The 15,974-nt window shown below is 42.7% G+C and overlaps 1 long non-coding RNA gene across 1 annotated transcript in view; it reads left to right on the forward strand.

Moving 5' to 3' along the window:
* Positions 1–15,974, forward strand: part of LOC130456120 (uncharacterized) — a 32,143-nt gene that overhangs the window by 15,035 nt on the left and 1,134 nt on the right. The window contains exon 2 of the long non-coding RNA XR_008914604.1: positions 14,394–14,538. This is a non-coding gene — a long non-coding RNA (uncharacterized LOC130456120). The remainder of the gene's footprint in view (positions 1–14,393; positions 14,539–15,974) is intronic.

Below are 15,974 nucleotides of genomic sequence, written 5' to 3' on the forward strand. Positions count from 1 at the left end.
CTGACCTTGTGGGTGTCTACCCGCCTCATGTGTGTTTCTTGAAGACATTATATGGTAGGGTTTTGGATTCTAATCCATTCTGCTATTCATCTACGTTTTATGGGTGAGTTCATCCCATTCACGTTCAAAGTTATGACTGTCACTTGTGGACTCCCTGGCATTTTGATATCCTTCCCTAATTCTAACCTTTCTTCTTCAGCTCTACCTTTTAGTCCAGTGATTTACTTTAAATCTGTCCCCTTGTCCCCTCCCTTGATATGTTTCCCTTTCTAGTCCCTCCCTTTGTGTTCCCTCCCTCTCCCCTCTCTTCTTCCCTCCCTTTTTTGTGTTCCCTCCCCCTTACCCCCCTTGGTTTTCCCTTCTCCCTTCCCTTGTTGGGAAAGATAGAATTCAAGATCCCAATGGATCTGGATGTTCTTCCCTCTCAGAGTTGATTTCCCTGAGAGTAAGGTTTAAGTAAAAACTTTCTTCCTCTCCTTCTTATAGGAATTTTCTTCCCCTCCCCTTCCCGTGTGAATCTTTGTGTGAGAAAGATTATTCTATTTGGTCTTTCTTTTCCCTCTATTTACACATTACATTTTCCCCACATGTTAGTATACATAGATTGATATAAATGTAGTCCTTATAGAAGAGAGTTTGAGTAAAAGAAAAAGATAATATTTCCTTTTCTCTTTCCTTCATATTTACCTTTTCAGGTATTCCATGCTCTTTGTTTTTCGATATCGAACTTTCCACAGAGCTCTGGTCTTTTCTTTGCAAAAACTTGGAAATCTTCTATTTTGTTGAATGCCCATACTTTCCCTTGGAAGTATATAGTCAGTTTTGTTGGATAGCTGATTCTTGGTTGAAGACCCAGCTCTCTTGCCTTTCTGAAAGTCATGTTCCATGCCTTACAATCATTCAGAGTGGAACTTGCAAGGTCTTGTGTGACCCTGATTGGCATTCCTTTATATCTAAATTGTCTTTTTCTGTCTTCTTGTAGGATTTTTTCTTTTGTTTGAAAGCTTTGGAATTTGGCAATTACATTCCTGGGAGTTGTCTTTTGGGAATTTAGTGTAGAGGGTGTTCTGTGAGCTCTGTCAGTGGCTGTATTACCCTTGTTCTAGAATCTCTGGGCAACTTTCTTTGATTATATCTTGTATTACGATGTCGAGTTTGCTGTTTATTTCTGGCTTTTCTGGAAGTCCAATTATTCTTAAATTATCTCTTCTTCCTCTATTTTCCAAGTCTGTCACCTTGTCAGTGAGATATTTTATGTTCTCTTCTAATTTCTTGGTCTTTTGGCTTTGCTTTATTAATTCTTGCTCGTTGTCTTCGAGTTGCCTGATTCTGACTTTTAAAGCCTGGTTTTCCTTTTCACTTTGGTTAAACTGGTTTTGTAGATGTGTGAATTTCTTTTGCATTATTTCCCACTTTTCCTCCCAGAGGGCTTCCATCTTTTTGATCCTTTCTGATTCAAATTCTTCATGGGTTTGTGGAGAGTTTCCATTTCCTTTGGAAGGTTTCAGAGCATTTGCTTGTGTTTCCTCTTCTATCTCCTCTGTATTTTGTATTTTTGCTCCATAAAATGTGTCCAAAGTTGCCCCCTTCTTCTTGTTTTTCTTGGAATTTTGGGGCTTTTGTGCTTCTGTGGAGTATGCCATCTCTATCTGAGTGGGGAGGACTAGCTTTTCTTATCTCTGTCTGGTATTCAGAGGTTTTAGCCCTAGGCAGATTGTCCGTTCTATGCAGTTGTTGTTCTGTCTTCCTGGGGAAGCCAGGAATTGCTGGTGTTTCTGTGTTACTGCCCTCCTCAGTTCCCTCCCGATGCTTCTCCGTTGCCTTACTTCCACGCTCTGAGCCTGGCTTGGCCCTTTCTGAGGGGTGTTTGTTTCTGTGCCTTAGCCGGCCAGGAGAGCCAGCACTCTGAGGGGGGAGGGGCCTCGGCTTCCCGGAGCTCTGAGGGCTCCTGATAAGATTAACTTTCTCTGGGTTGAACTGAGTATGCTTTGAGGCAGACCTTCCGTGAGACTCAGATGGAAGGATCCAGCCAGGTGGCTGCAGGCTCCCCCCGTCTCTCTCTGTTTCCCTGCTGTCTGGGTGCCCCCACGACTGGGTCAGGTTGTTTTCAGGAAGCGGCCTTCAGAATAGCCAGCTCCTGAGGCCCTTTTGCCAGCCCTGAGGGTTACTGTTGTTTCAAAGGACCCTGCTCTCTGAGGGGTGAGGGGCCGTGGCTTCCTGGAGCTCTGAGGGCTGGTGATAGGATTAACCTCGGACTGAGTATGCCCTGAGGCAGGGACCTTCAGTGAGACTCAGATGGAAGGATCTGGTCAGGGGGCTACAGGCTCCCCCCCCCTGTCTCTCTCTGTTTTCCTGCTGTCTCAGTGCCCCCTTGACTGGGTCAGGTTGTTTTCAGGAAGCAGCCTTCAGGATAGCCGGTCCTGAGGCTCTGAGGTTCCCTCTGCTGCCTTGGACTCAGTGCTCTGGGTTGGGGGGTTGGGTCCTGGGACCTTCCTTCTGCCTACCCCTTAGGTCCGAGTGATCTCGTGTTCTGGCTTTTGGGGGGGCGTACCTTTTGATCCAGGTCCAGGTCCAGGTCCAGGAGGAGGATTCCCAGGGTCTATGCTGTTGTTTGTTTTGAATTTCGGTGCCTTAGGAGCATATAGTTTGAGTTTGGTAGGGAAGGATTTCCAGAGATCTCGAAGTTGTTTTTCCTAGGAACTGTTTGCCATCACTATGGTGGTTTTTCCTTCACTTTACAGTCAGAAATCTGAGTGAGGAAGGCAGGATCTCTATGTATGGAGCTAAGGAGAAAGGTTTTTGCTTGAGGCCACCTCTTGAGTCTCTGCAGCTTCTACTGTTTGCTGCCTTTCTCTGTGCTATCTCCCTGAGGGTGCCCAAGGTTTACAGTCTTCAGCCTGCTGGGGTTTCAGGTCTAACTGCTCTCAGGGGAAGGTCTTTGCTGGTCTTAGTCTGCTGCCAAAGACCTAGAGGTTCCCCTCACTTGCTCTAGAGGTGCCCCTTGCTCACTCACTGATTCTATCGAGCACTGGCTCTGACTCTGGCTCCATAGGTGGGGTGGGGGAGGATAGATCAGCTTGCATTTTGGTGGAAGCTTTTTAACCCCCTTATAGTGTGGAAATGCCCAAATCCCACATAGCTTCAATGCTGAGCCCTACTGTAGAGTCTGTGCATTCATATGAATTTGGTTTCTTGGCCTTTTTAAAAAAGTTTTTAAACATTATTTTATTTGGTCATTTTCATAGATTATTCATTGGAAACAGAGATAATTTTCTTTTCCTGCCCCCCCCTCCCGCCACCCCTCCCCTAGCCAACGCGTGATTCCACTGGGTATAACATGTGTTCTTGATTTGAACCCATTTCCATGTTATTGGTTTTTGCATTAGGGTGTTCATTTAGAGTTTCCCCTCAATCATATCCCCTCCACCCCTGTAGTCAAGCAGTTTCCTTTCCTCGGTTTTTTTACTCCCACAGTTTGTCCTCTGCTTGAGGATAGTGTTTTTTTTCCTAGATCCCTGCAGATTGTTCAGGGAAATTGCATTGCCACTAATGGAGAAGTCTATTACATTCGATTGTACCACAGTGTATCAGTCTCTGTGTATAATGTTCTCCTGGCTCTGCTCCTCTCACTCTGCATCACTTCCTGGAGGTTGTTCCAGTCTCCATGGAATTGCTCCACTTTATTATTCCTTTTAGCACAATAGTATTCTATCACCAACATATACCATAATTTGTTCAGCCATTCCCCAATTGAAGGGCATCCTCTCATTTTCCAATTTTTGGCCACCACAAAGAGCTCAGCTATGAATATTCTTGTACAAGTCTTTTTTCCTTATTATCTCTTTGGGGTACAAACCCAGCAGTGCTATGGCTGGATCAAAGGGCAGACAGTCTTTTATTGCCCTTTGGGCATAGTTCCAAATTGCCCTCCAGAATGGTTGGATCAATTCACAATCCCACCAGCAATGAATTAATGTCCCTACTTTGCCACATCCCCTCCAGCATTCATTATTTTCCTTTGCTGTCATGTTAGCTAATCTGCTAGGTGTGAGGTGATACCTCAGAGTTGTTTTGATTTGCATCTCTCTGATTATAAGAGATTTAGAACACTTTTTCATGTGCTTATTAATAGTTTTGATTTCTTTATCTGAGAACTGCCTATTCATGTCCATTGCCTATTTTTAAAAATATATATTTTATTTGATCATTTCCAAGCATTATTCATTAAAGACATAGATCATTTTCTTTTCCTCCCCCCCCCCCCACCACCCATAGCCGATGCTTAAATCCACTGGGCATTACATGTTTTCTTGATTTGAACCCATTGCTATGTTGATAATATTTGCATTAGAGTGTTCATTTAGAGTCTCTCCTCTGTCATGTCCCCTCAACCGCTGTATTCAGGCAGTTGCTTTTCCTCGGTGTTTCCACTCTCATAGTTTATCCTTTGCTTATGAATAGTGTTTTTTTCTCCTGGATCCCTGCAAGTTGTTCAGGGACATTGCACCCCCACTAATGGAGAAGTCCATTACGTTCGATTATACCACAGTGTATTAGTCTCTGTGTACAATGTTCTCCTGGTTCTGCTCCTCTCGCTCTGCATCACTTCCTGGAGGTTGTTCCATTCTCCATGGAATTCCTTCACTTTATTATTCCTTTTAGCACAATAGTATTCCATCACCAACATATACCACAGTTTGTTCAGCCATTCCCCAATTGAAGGGCAGCCCCTCATTTCCCAATTTTTGGCCACCACAAAGAGAGCAGCTATGAATATTCTTGTACAAGTCTTTTTGTCCATTATCTCTTTGGGGTACAGACGCAGCAGGGCTATGGCTGGGTCAAAGGGTAGATATTCTTTGTCGCCCTTTGGGCATAGTTCCAAATTGCCTTCCAGAATGGTTGGATCAGTTCACAACTCCACCAGCAATGAATTAATGGCCCTACTTTGCCACATCCCCTCCAGTATTCATTACTTTCCTTTGCTGTTATGTTAGCCAATCTGCTAGGTGTGAGGTGATACCTCAGAGTTGTTTTGATTTGCATCTCTCTGATTATAAGAGATTTAGAACACTTTTTCATGTGCTTATTAATAGTTTTGATTTCTTTATCTGAGAACTGCCTATCCATGTCCCTTGCCCATTTATCAATTGGGGAATGGCTTGATTTTTTGTACAACTGGTTTAACTCTTTATAAATTTGAGTGATTAGACCTTTGGCAGAGGTTTTGGTTATGAAGATTTTTTCCCAATTTGTTGTTTCCCTTCTCATTTTGGTTACATTGGTTTTGTTTGTACAGAAACTTTTTCATTTGATGTAGTGAAAATTATTTGTTTTATATTTTGTGATTCTTTCTAAGTCTTGCTCTGTTTTAAAATCTTTCCCTTCCCAAAGGTCTGACATGTATACTATTCTGTGTTCACCTAATTTGCTTATAGTTTCCTTCTTTATATTCAAGTCATTCATCCATTGTGAGTTTATCTTGGTGTAGGGTGTGAGGTGTTGATCCAAACCTAATTTCTCCCACACTGTCTTCCAATTTTCCCAGCAGTTTTTATCAAATAGTGGATTTTTGTCCCCAAAGCTGGGGTCTTTGGGTTTGTTATAGACTGTCTTGCTGAGGTCATTTACCCTAAGTCTATTCCACTGATTCTCCTTTCTATCTCTTAGCCAGTACCAAATTGTTTTGATGACCACTGCTTTATAATATAGTTTGAGATCTGGGACTGCAAGGCCACCTTCCTTTGTATTTTTTTTCATTATTTCTGTGGATATCCTTGATTTTTTGTTCTTCCAAATGAACTTTGTTATGATTTTTTCTAATTCAGCCAAAAAGTTTTTTGGTAGTTCTATGGGTATGGCACTAAATAAGTAAATAAGTTTGGGTAGGATGGTCATTTTTATTATGTTAGCTCGTCCCACCCATGAGCAATCAATGTTTTTCCAATTGTTTAGATCTAGTTTTAATTGCGTGGAGAGTGTTTTGTAGTTGTGTTCATATAGTTCCTGTGTTTGTCTTGGCAGATAGATTCCTAAGTATTTTATATTGTCTAGGGTGATTTTAAATGGAATTTCTCTTTCGAATTCTTGCTGCTGAACTGGGTTGGAGATATATTGAAATGCTGATGACTTATGTGGGTTTATTTTGTATCCTGCAACTTTGCTAAAGTTGTTGATTATTTCAACTAGCTTTTTGGTTGATTTTCTAGGATTCTTTAAGTAAATCATCATATCATCCACAAAGAGTGACAGCTTGGCCTCCTCATTGCCAATTTTAATACCGTCAATTTTTTCCTTCTCTAATTGCTACAGCTAGTGTTTCTAGTACAATATTAAATAATAAAGGCGATATTGGGCATCCTTGTTTTACTCCTGATCTTATTGGGAAGGCTTCGAGTTTATCCCCATTGCAGATGATGTTTGCTGATGGTTTTAGATAGATACTTTTTATTATTTTTAGGAAAGGCCCTTCTATTACTATACTTTCTAGTGTTTTCAATAGGAATGGGTGTTGTATTTTATCAAAGGCTTTTTCTGCATTTATTGAGATAATCATGTGATTTTTGTCAGTTTGCTTGTTAATATGGTCAATTATGTGGATGGTTTTCCTTATATTGAACCATCCTTGAATTCCTGGCATGAATCCTACCTGATCATAGTGGATGACCCTTCTGATCATTTGCTGGAGTCTTTTTGCTAGTATCCTATTTAAGATTTTTGCATCTATATTCATTAGGGAGATTGGTCTATAATTTTCTTTCTCTGTTTTTGACCTGCCTGGTTTTGGAATCAGTACCATGTTTATGTCATAAAAAGAGTTTGGTAGAACTCCCTCTTTGCTTATTATGTCAAATTCAAATAGTTTGTATAGTATTGGGGTTAACTGTTCTCTGAATGTTTGATAGAATTCACTGGTGAATCCATCAGGCCCTGGGGATTTTTTCTTAGGAAGTTCTTTGATGGCTTGTTGGATTTCATTTTCTAATATGGAATTATTTAAGAATTCTATTTCTTCTTCTGTTAGTCTAGGCAGTTTGTATTTTTGTATATATTCATCCATATCACCTAAATTGGTGTATTTATTGCCATATAATTGGGCAAAGTAATTTTTAATGATTGCCTTAATTTCCTCTTCATTGGAGGTGATGTCCCCCTTTTCGTCTTTGATGCTGTTAATTTGCTTTTCTTCTTTCCTTTTTTAAGTTAGATTGACCAGTACTTTGTCTATTTTGTTTGTTTTTTCAAAGTACCAGCTTCTTGTCTTATTTATTAAATCAATAGTTCTATCACTTTCGATTTTATTAATTTCTCCCTTAATTTTTAGGATTTCTAGTTTGGTTTTCTGCTGGGGTTTTTAATTTGATTGCTTTTGAGTTTTTTTTATTTGCATTTCCAATTGATTGATCTCTGCTCTCCCTAGTTTGTTAATATATGCACTCAGGGATATGAATTTACCTCTGAGTACCACTTTGGCTGCATCCCAAAAGGTTTGAAAGGATGGCTCGCCATTGTCATTTTCCTCGGTGAAATTATTAATTGTTTCTATGATTTGTTCTTTAGTCAATTTTGGAGAATCATATTGTTTAATTTCCAATTAATTTTTGATTTGTCTCTCCATGTACCTTTACTAATTATTATTTTTATTGCCTTGTGATCTGAAAAGGCTGCATTTATTATTTCTGCTTTTCTGCATTTCTGTGCCATGTTTCTGTGACCTAATGTAGGGTCAATCTTTGTGAATGTTCCATGTGGTGCTGAGAAGAAGGTGTATTCCTTTTTGTCCCTATTTATTTTTCTCCACATATATACTAACTAATTTTTCTAAAATTTCATTCACTTCTCTTACCTCTTTCTTATTTATTTTTTGGTTTTATTCATCTAGTTCTGATAGACAAAGGTTCAAGTCTCCCACTAGTATTGTTTTGCTATTTCATCCTTGAGAGCCACTAGTTTCTCCTTTAGAAATTTGGATGCTATGCCATTTGGTGTATACATGTTGAGTACTGATATTTCCTCATTGTCTATACCCCCTTTTATCACGATGTAATTACCTTCCCTATCCCTTTTAATCAGATTATTTTTACTTTGGCTTTGTTAGATATCATGATTGTGACTCCTGCCTTCTTTTTATTATTTGATGCCCAATAGATTTGGCTCCATCCTCTTACTTTCACCCTAGGCGTAGCTACCTTCCTCATGTGTGTTTCTTGCAGACAACGTATGTTAGGGTTTTGGATTCTAATCCACTCTGCTATTCGCTTGCTTTTTATGGGTGAGTTCATTGCATTCACATTCAGAGTTATGATTACCAGCTGTGTATTTCCCAGCATGTTGATTTCTGCTCCTAGTCCTGCCTTTTCTTCTTTCACTATTTCCTTCTACACCAATGTTTGTTTATAATCAGTCCCCCTAGTTCCCACCCTTATTTTACTTCCCTTTCTGCCCCCTTCCCTTCTTATTCCATCCTTATTTTCTTTACAGTCTTTTTAAACTACCCCCCACCCTCTCCCTCCCTTGTACTGCTTCCCAATCCACTCGTCCGTTTGTTACCTTTCTACTTCCCTATAGGGCACAAATTAGTTCTCTGAACTAATGGATTGGATTGTTCTTCCCTCTCTGGGTCAATTTTTTTTAAACCCTTACCTTCTGTCTTGGAGTCAATACTGTGTATTGGCTCCAAGGCAGAAGAGTGGTAAGCCCTAGGCAATGGGGGTCAAGTGACTTGCCCAGGGTCACACAACTGGGAAGTGTCTGAGGCCAGATTTGAACCTAGGATCTCCCGTCTCTAGGCCTAGCTCTCAATCCACTGAGCTACCGAGCTGCCCCCTTTGGGTCAATTTCAATGCACGAGTTGAGTATTTCCTATCTCCAACCTCTTTACCCTTCCAGTGTATTGATGTTCTCCCCCCCTCCTGCCATGTGCTTCTTTGTGACATATAAATTTACCCCCTTCAGTTTCTTTTCCCATTTCTTTTAGTATTAACCTCTTTTTTTAGCTCCAGTTGTGTGTGTATATATATATATAGAGAGATAGATAGATAGATAGATAGATATAGATATATGTATATATGCATATATATACACACATGGGGTGTATGGGGTGCTCAGGGAGGAGTAATATCTTTGGTATGGAGGGCTTGTCGTGCCCTCCTAGGGCAGCTCTCCAGCCTCTGACCCTCACCTGACACCCAGCTCTCACTTGTGGCTCCTAGTAGCTGCTAGCATGCGGCAGCGGCAGCGGCAGCGGCCACACCCCGGGCAACGGCTTCGACAGGCTGGCTAAACCTTGTGAGGGTAGCCATCAGGTCATCGTCGACCCCTGGTGAACTAGGGCTTTGCTCACCTACACAGCCATCCAATGCAGCTGAGGAAGTCTCCAGGTGTAACGACTTTTCGTGCCAATGGACCCAGGCTTCCAACGCCGAGAGAGTGGGGCTGTCTCTGTGCATCGACTTTTCCACTTAAATCTTCATGCACAAGTGTCTTTGTGCAGAAAAACACACAAAGACAATCGTCATCCTCGGTTACCGAGAGACTACAATAATATACACACATATATATGTATTTATGCATACATATATCTGTATACATATTTATGTCTTTTCATTTCATCCTATAGTTTGTCACTGTTCACTCTGTTTAAAAAAAAATAAAAGAAAAGAGAAGGAAGTTTTTGTACCCCGAGGGAAGTTTGGATTTTAGGTATGGAGAGGGGGAAAGAGAGGAGAACACCTTCTTAAAGCAGGGTTCAGGGGAGACAGCAGATGTAACAGGTTGGCTCAGAGAGAGGAGAGGGGGTTTCAAGATTTTCCCCCTTCTGCCTTCCCTCCTTAGCTAAAGCTGCTCTCCCCAATTCACTCTTGTCCCTTTTGTCCCCCCTCCACTACTCAAGACCAAAAGGTCTCCCCTTGATCTGTTCACTCACACTCAGCTTGGGGAACAGATAACTTTTAATGTTAACTCAGTCAGATAATACTAAAGGAATAACGAGCAGGGAAGAATGGGAAAAGGGGGTAACTGTCTCTAAACCCTTTCCCCTCCCTCTTTGAGTTTGGGGGGAACTCGGGCCTTGGCAGCCTGAGCCCCCTGAGAGAAAGTCAGGTTGACTCACCCCAAGGCAACAGGAGCTGAGGTAAAGTCTGCTCAGGTTTCTCTTCAGAAAGTCCCTTCAATTGAGAAGTGTTGGGGGGAAAGATTTCCAGGCACCCACAGGAAAAGTGGATAACCTTCAGGAGAAAGTCTTTTTCCCAACTTCTCTCTTCAGTGTCACTAGACCGAGAGACATGCTCTCCCAGCTAGAGTCTTCTCCTCCTCTCAATTTCACTCCTGGGCCCCCTCCCCCGTTGAAGTGATCAATTTCACATACACTTCAGCCTGGCACTTTTTCTCTAGTGCCAACCTTTGTCTCATCGATCAAAGTAGTAGGAAAAGATTCTTGGCTTCATGCATCTCACATTAAACATCACTTCCTTCTGCTACTCCAAGGGGGCAAGGTTAGAATGTAATTGGGTGGGACAGCTAGGTAGCACAGTGCCTGGCCAGAAGTCTGGAGGACCTGGGTTCAAATCAGCTACGTCCTAGCTGTGTGACTGGGCAAATCACTGAACCCCGATTGCCTAACTCTTGCCTCTCTTCTATCTAGAACTGATACTAAGATGGAAAGTAAGAGTTTAAGAAAAAATATAATTGGGAGATATATCCCTACTATGTGCCAGGCACTGGGCTAAGCACTGGGGAGATAGTCTCTGCCCTCAGGAAACTTACATTCTAATGGGGAAAGGCAGCTGAAATGGGGGGATGGTGTCAGGAATGGGTCCTGGGCCCTTCCTTCACCTGGAAGTTCTGGGAGAGATTGACCAATCAGAGGAAGGGGCTCCAGGGGCAGGAAGGATCTTCCAAGGTGAGAAGGCTTTTTGGTGAATGGTTGGGAGGTTGGAGAGTTAGAGCCCCCTAGTTCAAATCCTGTCTCTGTGTGACTGCAAATCACATCAGTTGGGCTTAAAGAGATGGGTTAAATGACTGTATGTTTGTGGGCCAGCAACTTGCTTAACTGCTCAGTGCCTCAGTTTCCTTATCTCTAAAATGAAGGAGTTTGACTTGATGGTCTCTAAGGACCCTTCCAGCTCCAACTCTATGATCCTGAGATCTTCTAGAATCCAGTTTCTCTGACCTGTCATCATTGCTGCCCAGCTCTATGTAGGCCTCTATCCCTGGGCCATCTCACATCATCTGCTTTGTCTGAAACTGGCATTGAATTTGTCCTTGCTTATGATTCTTCCACTTCAGTCTGCCATATGACTGCTAATTGGCTAACCATACAGCTGGTCCTCTGATGCTTACCTTCCATCTTCTCTCATTCTATGCTCTTGGACATCGCGGTGGTAGATCCCTCCCATGGACATTGTTGTTTGATGGTGAGCTCTGGGAGATATTTTGTTTCCATGGTGCTTAGTACACAGTAGATGCCTCATCAGAGTTTGGTGACAGATGGGGGTAGCACTTCACTTGGGGAGCATGGATTGCATTCTAGCGTCTAGTTGATGGGAAATGAGGAAGTGGGTATAGGTTGGGACAGAATGCCTCTGGGAGAGGACAGGAATGCATAAGAAATTGGAAGTCCAGGTTTCACAGCCATAACAACATCATAATTTCTTTTTCCATTTTTAGAAAGTATTATAATGTAGTGTTACAAGGGAATCACTTTAAAAGACTGATATATATTAATTTAAGGTCGCCAAGGAATCAGCTATGTAATTCCTAAATGAAAAACTCAAGTCAGCCGTCAGCCTTTTTTGGAGTTTAATTACAATAGGAGCAAGAAAGGAATTAGAGATATATATATAGAGAGAGAAAGGGGAGAGAAGGGAATAGGGCTTAAATACCCCTTCTGTTTAGGCTGGGCCAAAAGGCCCAAGCCCTTAGATAGCTGGGGCAAAGAAAAGAGATCAGTCCCTATTACTCACGTGTCCAAAATGGAGAAACAGTCTCAGAGGCCCCCACCTTCAGCTTCCTTCAGAGCAAGCTTCCTCAGAGCCCAGGAACCACACCGACCCAAAAACTCTACCCCTCTCCTCCAGACCCTCCTATCTTTAAGGACACCATCCAAGTTGCCTCCCCTCAGTCCTCACATCTACCAATCACTCTTCATCAATTTCCCTGTCAATGGAGGCTCTCGCTTAACCCAGGACCGCCCAGAGGTTTCTGGCTTTTGCACATGTCGGTTGAAGGTCATATTTTTCAAATGATTAAATCTTTACTCCTTTGTTACAGCCCTTTCTAAATCCTGTTAACTTGAGTATGATAGAGATTGGAATAATTAAATTTTGATCTAGGCTGCAGCCCTTACTCAATCCTATTAGGACTGAATAGGGTGGAGTATCTCCATTGTATCAATTCTAAAATCAATCAAGACTCAAAGAAATTCCTGTTCTATGCTTAAGCATAGGTCAAAGTCCTTTCCATTGTTCAGCAAAGGGTCTCTGTCCTAAAGTAATCTTAAGAAGGGAAGAGAAGGAACCTCCCATGCCAATGGGGTTCCCATTCCAATAGACTATCATTAAGAAATTTTCCAAGTATGAAATATCCCAATGGTGAAATTTCCAACATTTATAAGTCTAAGGAAATTTTAGGTTTACAGTAGGCATATTCCCAAAGGGTGCCCCCAAAGTGACCAAAGCTAAAAAAGGTACCAAGACTGGTAATACCCTGTTAATCCAGACTATGCAGCATCTCATGATCTATTGGTCCAGAATCTCTAGGACTTTGTAGCAATTTTCTTCCTGCCTGTTAGATTGAGCCTTTGGTTTTTGTGAATTGAACTTTGTTTTCTTCCATTACAAATTGATTCTCTCTCCCTTTCAATTCCTTCTCCCCTTTCCCCCTTCCCATGTGAAAAAAAAGAAAAAAACAATTGCGACAAACATACATCATCAAACAAAACTAATTCCCCCATTGGCCATGTCCTCCAAAACATGACTGCATTCAATGTAAGTGACATTTCTGAAGGGTTTCTTCTGGGTGATGCTTGAAGGGTCTAGGCAAGTGATTGTGAACCTTTTAGAGACCTAGTACCCAAACTGCAACCCTCACACTGCATATGTGACAAGGAAATCACTTTAAAAGACTGATATATATTAATTTAAGGTCGCCAAGGAATTCAGCTATGTAATTCCTAAATGAAAACTCGTCAGCTGTCAACCTTTTATGGAGTTTTTAATGACAAACAGGAGGAAGAAGGGTATGAGAGAGAGAGAGAGAGAGAGAGAGAGAGAGAGAGAGAGAGAGAGAGAGAGAGAGAGAGAAAGGGGAGAGAAGGGAATAGGGCTTAAATACCCCCTCTGTTTAGGCTGGGCCAAAAGGCCCAAGTCCTTAGATAGCTGAGGCAAAGAAAAGAGATCAGTCCCTATCACTCATGTGACCAAAATGGAGAAACAGTCTCAGGGGCCTCCATCTCCAGCCTCCTTCAGAGCAAGCCTTCTCAGAGCACCACCTCTCAGAGCAAAACCTCTCCAACTCCCCCTAGTCCTCACACCCCGCTATCTTTAAGGAAACCATCTAAGCTCCCTCCCCTCAGTTCTCACATCTACCAATCACTGTCCATGTCTTCCCTGTGCCAATGGTGGCTCTAGCTTAACCCAGGACCGCCCAGAGGTCTGTGGCTTTGCACATGTCTGTTGAAGGTCATATTCTCAAATAATTAAATCTTGATCCTTTGCTGCAGCCCTTCCTAAATCCTTTTACTCTGAGTAGGGTGGAGATTGTATTTTCCAAGACCTGGTTCTGTCATTCCAAGTATCTCTATTGTATTAATTCTAAAATCAATCATGACTCAAAGAACTTCCTGTTCTATGCTTAAGCATAGGTCAAAGCCCTTTCCATTGTTTAGCAAAAGGTTTCTGTCCTAAAGTAATCTTAAGTAGGGAGGAGAAGGACCCTTCCGTGCCAAGGGGGTTCACATTCCAATAGACTATCAGTAGGAAATTTTTCAAGTATGAAATTTCCCAATAGTGAAATTTCCAACATTTATAAGTCTAAGAAATTTTAAGTTTTACACATGTGAGCCTGCCACCTTAGCCCAGGTAGGGGAGGGAGGAAGCACTCCCATTGGGCTGCTAGGCGGATCATGTGAGTAATGTCCTCAGGCATGCATGTGGAGAGGGGGGAGGGAGAAGCCCCCCCCCAGCACATGTGCCATAAGTTCGCCAACAGAGGTCAAGGTCTGTGTGGCCTGTGGGAAGGGAAAGGATGGATGCAGGGGGAAATGGGCTGGGGGCTAGGAAGGTGAGGCAGGAGCTGAGGTCTAGACTTCAGACAGGAGAAGGAACGTGTTGGGGATCAAATGGTAGACAATGATTTTGGTCGTTAGCCAAACTGATGGGAGTTTATCTCTGCAGGAAGAAGACATGCCGGGTGGCCGACTGCTTCTTTGCTGAGCTGTCCAGTCCCTCATCGGACTACGTCAAGTACTTTCATCTGAAGAAGGAGGAGCTGACTGCCAAGATGTATCACTTATATAATTCCTCCATCTTTAGGGAGCAGGTAGAGGCTGTCACTTGGTGAAAGGGTGGGTGGGGGTACAGAGTGGGAAACATGGGACTTTGTGCCCTCAGGGGGATGCTGGGTAGGCCAGTGGACACAATATATCAGAGATCAGATAGCAGCACACATTCTACCAGCCAAGGGGCTTTGGAGGAGGTTCTCAGGGAAAGAAGACTTTTGGAAGGCAGGAGGAAGGGCTTGACCAGGGCCCTGGTGGATGGACAGGATTTCAGAGACACAACGTAGTGGAAGAAGTCTGGATGAAGGGAACCGAAGATGGAAAGCACATAGATCCAAAGGGGGTTAGGGGGGTTAAGGTGGTACAGAAACCGGCATGAATGACTGCATATGTGGTGGGTGTGTGTTGGGGAATTGTGAAAGATGGGACAGGGGAAGCTAAACTTTGATTCCTCACAAAAATCTAGAACACGTTGTTGATGGCATATGGGGAGAGAGAGAAAAAGAAATACTTGTTACTGAAAAAATGAAAAACTGGGAGAAAAAACTCATTGACAGGGTGACGTATAGGCATGAGTTTGAAATGTGCTTGGTTTGGAGTCAGGAAAACCTGTGTTTGAGTCCCCTCTCCCTGCCTCCCACGTACTCTCAGCCTCAGTTTCCTCATCTGTAAAAGGGAATTATTGATCCTCCTCAAAGTCATTGTGAGGACCAAATGAGATTTATCAGAACTACTTTGCAAACCGTGAAGGGCTGTAAACGTACACTAGTCCCCTGGCCTTCTCCCTCCTCTTCTCTTCCTTTTCTACTACCTCCTCTTTGAAGCCCTTTGCAATCCTCCCAGGCAGTAGTCATCTGGCTTCTGGAACCTCACACAGTCTTATATTTTGTCATCATCGTCGTTGTCTAATTGTGTCTGACTCTTCATGACCCTGTTTGGAGTTTTTCGCCAGTCCTGGATTGAAGGGTTCTTAATCTCATAGACTGAGCTGGCTTTGTGTCCTAGCTCCCAGTGAGCTCCAGGAGGGTCTTATTTTCGCTTTTTTCCTCTTGAGGAAAGGCTTTTTATATGTGGCACTTGAAACAAAATGCCACGTGCCCCAAGCAGATCATCTTTTACGTGTGCACATGAGTGTGCTGCTTTGCAAGATGGAGACTAGGGCCATATGGAGCTTCTGCTGCTGAGCTGGAGTCCCGCTGCCTGGACTAGAGTCACTCCATGCCTTCATCCTTAGCATTTCACTCTGACTAAAGTATAGGTTTTTTTGGGCAGTTGTTTGGGTCATAATCCCATTTGGTTGGGGGAAAGTGAGTGAGTGGCTGAATGAATGAATGAATGAGAGAGGGAGAGGGAGGAGAGGCATTTGTTATGCACTTATTAAAAAGGAGGGAGAAAAAGACAAAAGTGAGGCAAGTCCTTGCCCTAAAGGGGCTTCTAGCAGAGAGAGACACACATAAAGGAAGGCACTGAGGGACAA

The sequence above is a fragment of the Monodelphis domestica genome, chromosome X (assembly GCF_027887165.1).
Source record: "Monodelphis domestica isolate mMonDom1 chromosome X, mMonDom1.pri, whole genome shotgun sequence".
NCBI lineage: Eukaryota > Metazoa > Chordata > Mammalia > Didelphimorphia > Didelphidae > Monodelphis > Monodelphis domestica.